Source organism: Pygoscelis adeliae, unplaced genomic scaffold (assembly GCF_000699105.1).
Source record: "Pygoscelis adeliae isolate BGI_AS28 unplaced genomic scaffold, ASM69910v1 Scaffold87, whole genome shotgun sequence".
Classification (NCBI taxonomy): Eukaryota; Metazoa; Chordata; class Aves; order Sphenisciformes; family Spheniscidae; genus Pygoscelis; species Pygoscelis adeliae.
Genome location: NW_008825098.1, coordinates 3,935,707 through 3,941,471, shown reverse-complemented (window position 1 = coordinate 3,941,471; position 5,765 = coordinate 3,935,707). Strand labels below are relative to the sequence as shown.

Genomic DNA, 5,765 nt, shown 5'->3' with positions numbered 1-5,765 from the left:
TAAGCAAAGCAGAGACATGACTACAAGGAGTTCTGTCCAGGTTAAGACAGAAGTCAAGTGATTTGGATGTTGTTTTTTAACAAACTTTTTGCCTTCAGAGCTACAAAAAATTTTCAGTAACAAAGACTGTATACAAAGTTATATGTAACTTAATTTATTAATCTGAGAAGGCTGCCCAGTAATTCAATAGACACGGATGGCTCACAACACGGCTCAAGAAAAGCAGCTTCTTTGCACTGCTTGACTTAAGCCTCAACCGGTTACACACCCACTACATCTGCCAGGTCCCCGGAAGTTCAGTAGAGATTCATCTGGTTGTGCTTTATAGCGCAGTCTGAAATTTAAGTAGCAGCTCATATGCCAAAACAATTGGACAGCCTTATGTATTTTTTCAGCAGTGTGTATCTTTTGGATCCTGCTGCATTAATATGTTAATAGAACTATCAGAATCTTATGGTAAACGATCACCACGTGCAGAAGGAATTCTCACATAAATCCCATGACGGAAAAGATGCAACACCCACAACATGCTACCTTGTTTCTTTGACCTTAAGCACTGGTTTCCAAACCCAAAATACATTCAATTCTTTGGAATAGAAAGCTTACATCAAAAAATTAACAGGGTTGTGGGTTGGTTTTTTTTTTTAGATTTATAAAAGCTTAATTTTCCGAACCAGTGTATCCAGTGGCTATCACTGAATTAAAAAAAAAAAAAAAGTAGCTGCTACTCATGCCTCAAAGTATCCGCATAAAACTGCCTTGACAAGTGATGGACTTCACAGTTACAAACACACATATGCCTACAAATTCAGAAATGTAAGTGGACTCAGCTGCATCTGGACAAGTCTGCAAGGTCAGCATATGCCACAGGAACTCAAAGAATCTGTACTGCGGTTCACCCTCTAGGGTTTTACTGGGGAGTGAAAGCTTTAGGTTACTGTTGTAACTATAGAGTAAACTATCCATAAATCAGATATCAGAAGAATAATCAGAACTGCACTGAAATCTACCTGTTGATACCAAGTAGAACACTGTTTCTTAGGTATTTTATTGATTTTTGTAACTTTATCCTAAAAAAGTGAGCATTCACACTACCTCCTTAATTAAGAACAGGCACAGCAGTTATAAAAAGCTAAAGAAGAAAGAAAAGTTTACCCCCTCTCCCTAAGACAGGTCTCACTTGAGAACAAAAACATTTTAAAAGTATCTCTCAAAACCTAATCTTTTTCTTTTGGGTCTGTCAGAGCAATAAGGATAATAACCCTTGTCAAAAACCCTAGCTGCTAAAAAGACATTTTAAAGATACCTTCTCCTCAGAAACTTGAAGAGTTTAGAAATAAGAATACCATTAAGCAATGTATTTTATGTCAGCAATAGTCTGCAAAATAATGGTATTGCTTAGGTAGTTCACAGGAACACTGATCCCCTTTTTCAATTTTAATTCACAATACTCATTAATGTCTGAAACCTGCCTACTAGTTATCTTATGTTGTTCAACTGTGGTAAAAAAGAATCTTGAAATTTATTACTTTTAAATTAATAGTCTTTTCTATATGTAAAAGTAGTATCTTGTAGCACAGCTAAAGGAAAACAGGATTTAACCATTCAGTTAAAGCAAGTGCTAAGGTTAAAAATAACAATTATTAATTATTCACGAAAGCATTCAGCAGACATCATGCAGATGTACAGCAAAAGAATCAGTGTTCTCTAACTACAACCCCATTAACAATTGCTGGTATTTACTGAGGCAGAAACCTTAAGTATTCTTTTATGTGGGCCAAATAAAAGCTGAAGAAAATCAAACCTGAAAATGTGCATGTTTGTGTGCGTGTGGTCTGTGTGTAATCAATACAAGAATAATGGCACACATCTCTTAATGGGGAGCAACAAAGCTGTCAAACAAAGCTTTGAGGAGAAAAGCAGTCCTCACCAAACTTTAAGCCTGCAGTTGCAGTATCCTATTTACAGAGGCAAAACCTTCCCACACATATTCAATGACCGAGTTTCATTCATCACACAAATAATTGTACTTTCCAGTGTTGAATTTACTCACATAATACAGGAGGACGATATTTTGATGAAAATCTTCTATAAGGATACTAACCTAACCTGCGCAGAGAAAATTATTTATTCAGCTTTGGAGTGAAAAGTCTAAATTAACTTTTAAATCTAAAGTGGGCTGACAACAACTAATCCTCAGCAGCCAGAAGCAATTACATGTCACTTCAAAACCACATGCCAGCAGTATCTACCACTGCACATTCCCAGCATCAGCCTCAAAACACAGGTCTTTTCCTTTCATCACGTACAGAGTGAAGAGACTTAAAATTCCTAGCAAGCACCTCATCTACTTAGAAAAATCTCCAGATATAGCTATTAAGTATTGCAACTAACCACCTTGTGGATCAATGATTTTAACTTGTGTGGTAGAAATATACAGAATATTTTTTCCCTTTTGGAGATAAAAGAAAGGAACTCCGAAGAAAAAAGTTTTCAGTAGATTTACATTTCTGCAGATGAAGACTTCCCTATTCTCAGCATGAAAACAAACCAACCAACTTCTGAAGCAAAGACTGTACAGCAACTACCTGTCAATCATTTCTAAAAAAAGTGCACAAAGTAACAATTCAAAGGCTACTTGAAATCAAAACGCCAGCTTTCCTTCTGCACAGACATGAACATCCACCAAAGGGTTATATTATTATGTAGCTATTTCAGATCATCTACTGATTTGAAACAAAAGAAATTTTTTACAGAAAGATGTCCTTTGTATACAAAAAACCCCACCACTTTTTCCTGTACAGCAAATGCTGCTTATATTTAACATTTTTCTTTTTAAAATAAGAATCATTTAATTCTTATTAACAGAGAACCACCACTCAGATTTTATACGTTTATTTCACATTTTGAAAGCCACATCAGTTTGCCAAGACTGATAAATCAAATGTAAACCCCATGCAAACAAAAGACACTTTTGACTGTTGTAGTTATTCTAGCTGACACACAGAAATAACCTTCCCAAACCAAAGAGGAAGATCTTGAAAGGGTTATTTTTGGCCTGAGTTATTTTCTATATTCTAAACTAGAGGGGAACACCAAGAGTTTTTTGGATTATGGTTTAGCATCCCTTGCAAAACTCTAGCTGTTACAGGACAGCACCCCCACTTTCTTCTTCTCTCTGCTAATTTAGTATTGCATACATTCATGAATAACTTCTCACAAAAATATTCATGCACTGGTACTGAAAAGAACTAAGTTAGGAACATCACAGTTACTAAATATCTGTTTTTATGAGCACTTGATAACCCAATTTCAAAGTAAGTATACCCGGTAGTTCTTTGGGCACAGTCCAAAATAGCAACATGGTTATTGAGTTCATAGTATGTTAGTCTAGGCAAACTGCTGGATCACATCTTCTATAAATACTTCAGCACTGCTTGAGAGAAAGCACAGCAATATTGTATCTTTTAATGGTACCAAAAAAGTAAGCAGTCCTGTAATTGCCTCTCAGAACCTTCTTTGTAGTTGTATGTAGTAAGAAGCATTTGAGGTTCACAGCTTTTAAAACTTCTAGGATGAAAATTATTTTCCCCTCTTTTAATACTAGATCTGTGCAGAGGAAAAAAAACAAACCAACCAACCCCTTGTGCACTCATCTTGGACATTGACAGGGCTGATGTCAGCTATTAAGACTGACGGCATCTGACAGAAAAATCCTCCAAGCAGCTTTCAGGGAATAGCTGCATTCCATCTATGGATTCAAAGCTTCTTTTTTTTCCATAGTTTAAGACAAATTGAGCTAAATTATAATTTCGCTGTGTTCTAAATTATTCTATTAAAAATCCAACCATTTTAAAACAATTATTTTCAATTAGAATATCTTATCTATCTTTAGCATCTTCAAAAAAGTGCAAATTTGCAGGTTAGTTCTCAGTAAAATTTAATTATAAGCTATATGTAAAGAAAAAAGAATCTGTGCCTAGCTCTTATCATTAGCGTTATTTTATAGATGGTCATATGGATGTGAAATTACTTACCCACTGTGATGTAGCAGGGCAATTCAATCCCTAAGAAAAGATTAATTTCCCTGGTGTACAATTCAGTGTCATATCCTAGTTGGCAACGGTGACTTCCTTAGTGTGTGACTGTTGCCAATTACTAGAGCACTTCACACAGAAGGTTTGAAACCTTACAGTAGGACAAGCACGAATGTGAACTTACAGCCTTCACTCCAAAGCAGCTGCTACCAAGCCAAACGTAGTGCCTCTTGCATGCCATGTGCAAGTCCGTGCGCTCTTGTGGGAATAGCAGTCCCTAGCTGCCCCGGCCAACTGAGCTGCTGAAACGATCTGCTCACTTATCTTCAGAGTCTGAAACAAGATACCACTACAAAGCTGTATATTAAACTGTAATTGAGAAACACTCTGGGATAGAAATCGGATCCAACAGCCATGGATCGTTTCCGAGAGAGGGTCCTGAAGTCAGAGGCTAATCTTTAAACTATTAATTCATACTCAGTTGAAGCTATGTTGGGAAAGCTCCTGATGAGAAGGAAATGGAAATAAAAGTCTTCTATAATGGGTAGCTTTATGCCAAAAGATTGTACTAAATAATCTCAAGAAGAGATTTTCTAACTCGAGGCAATTTTCGATGATGTTTTATGCATTGCCAGCCGCTTTCAAATGTAAAAAGCATCTCAGGATCTGTCTGCTTTCAGATAATTAAGATATGAGACAACACACCAGGGAAGCAGTTATGAGAAGAATCCAATTTTCCTCTAATGCTGCATGGAATCTCTGTCAGGTTTTTTCCAGCATTCTGAGGAAAGAAGAACAGGTTCTTCTACACAAATTGTGTTTAACGGATGATGGTTAAATACAGTATGTATTGCTTTCTAATATGAATGTTAGTTTCAGCTTCCCTCTCTACAGTTTTTGAAGTCAATAAACAGTTTCTAGGCTGTTAATTTATATAAAGTGGCCTAAGAACTTAAAAATTGTATACAGAGTTGTGGAGCGTAACAAAAATTGTAAAAGCTAGGTCAGCAGAAGGTATCTCTTTTCTGGAATTCCTCTCTGAAAATTGTACACAGCAAAGACGAATTTATCCAATTCCCATTTCAGTAAGGTATCAAAGTAATTTTCTTTAGAAACAGCAAGTGTCAGCAACTGATTACAGCTGCTGTTACAGACCCCCATTGATGCATTTAATCATCAAAATAGATCAATTTCAGACTATCATGACTCTAGGTTGCATATGTAACTTAAGAGAAACCATATCTTTCATCTCGCTAGGCAGAGATGATTCCCTCACTTATTCCTTTAAAAGTAATTCATACCTTTATTAATAGTGTTCACACTCCGTATGGACAATAAACGTTTTTTGGAGAAACATCCCCTCCTCAGTTTCTATGGACAGAATGGGTGACCTACCCTCACCAGAAGGCCACTGACCAACTGGCAATATTCTGACAAAAGAGAATGAAGCAAAACAAACCACAAATGTGCAAGTGAACAACTAGAAGGTGCTCTGCTCCAAGACTTCAAAGAAAAGATTATTCAGATGCTGACTTATTTTCCTAGTTACTTTTATCCCCCCATTCCTGCCTTGATCCCATGGTAGGAGACAAGATTTGTTGAGTAACAGAAGAGGAACAGAGCCAAGGACATTCAAGAGGAACAATAATACATGACAATCCAGAAACAAATTATTTGGTGGTCACACACTACTGCTAATGCAGCTCAATGTTAGCCTGTAAGCAGCAG

The 5,765-nt window shown here is 36.6% G+C and overlaps 1 protein-coding gene across 1 annotated transcript in view; it reads right to left on the bottom strand.

Moving 5' to 3' along the window:
- AIMP1 (aminoacyl tRNA synthetase complex-interacting multifunctional protein 1) overlaps window positions 1-4,189 on the bottom strand; it is a 32,284-nt gene extending 28,095 nt beyond the window's left edge. The window contains exon 1 of the mRNA XM_009327055.1: window positions 4,038-4,189. The gene's annotated coding sequence lies outside the window, so the exon portion shown is untranslated. The remainder of the gene's footprint in view (window positions 1-4,037) is intronic.
- Between the last annotated feature and the right edge of the window lie 1,576 nt (window positions 4,190-5,765).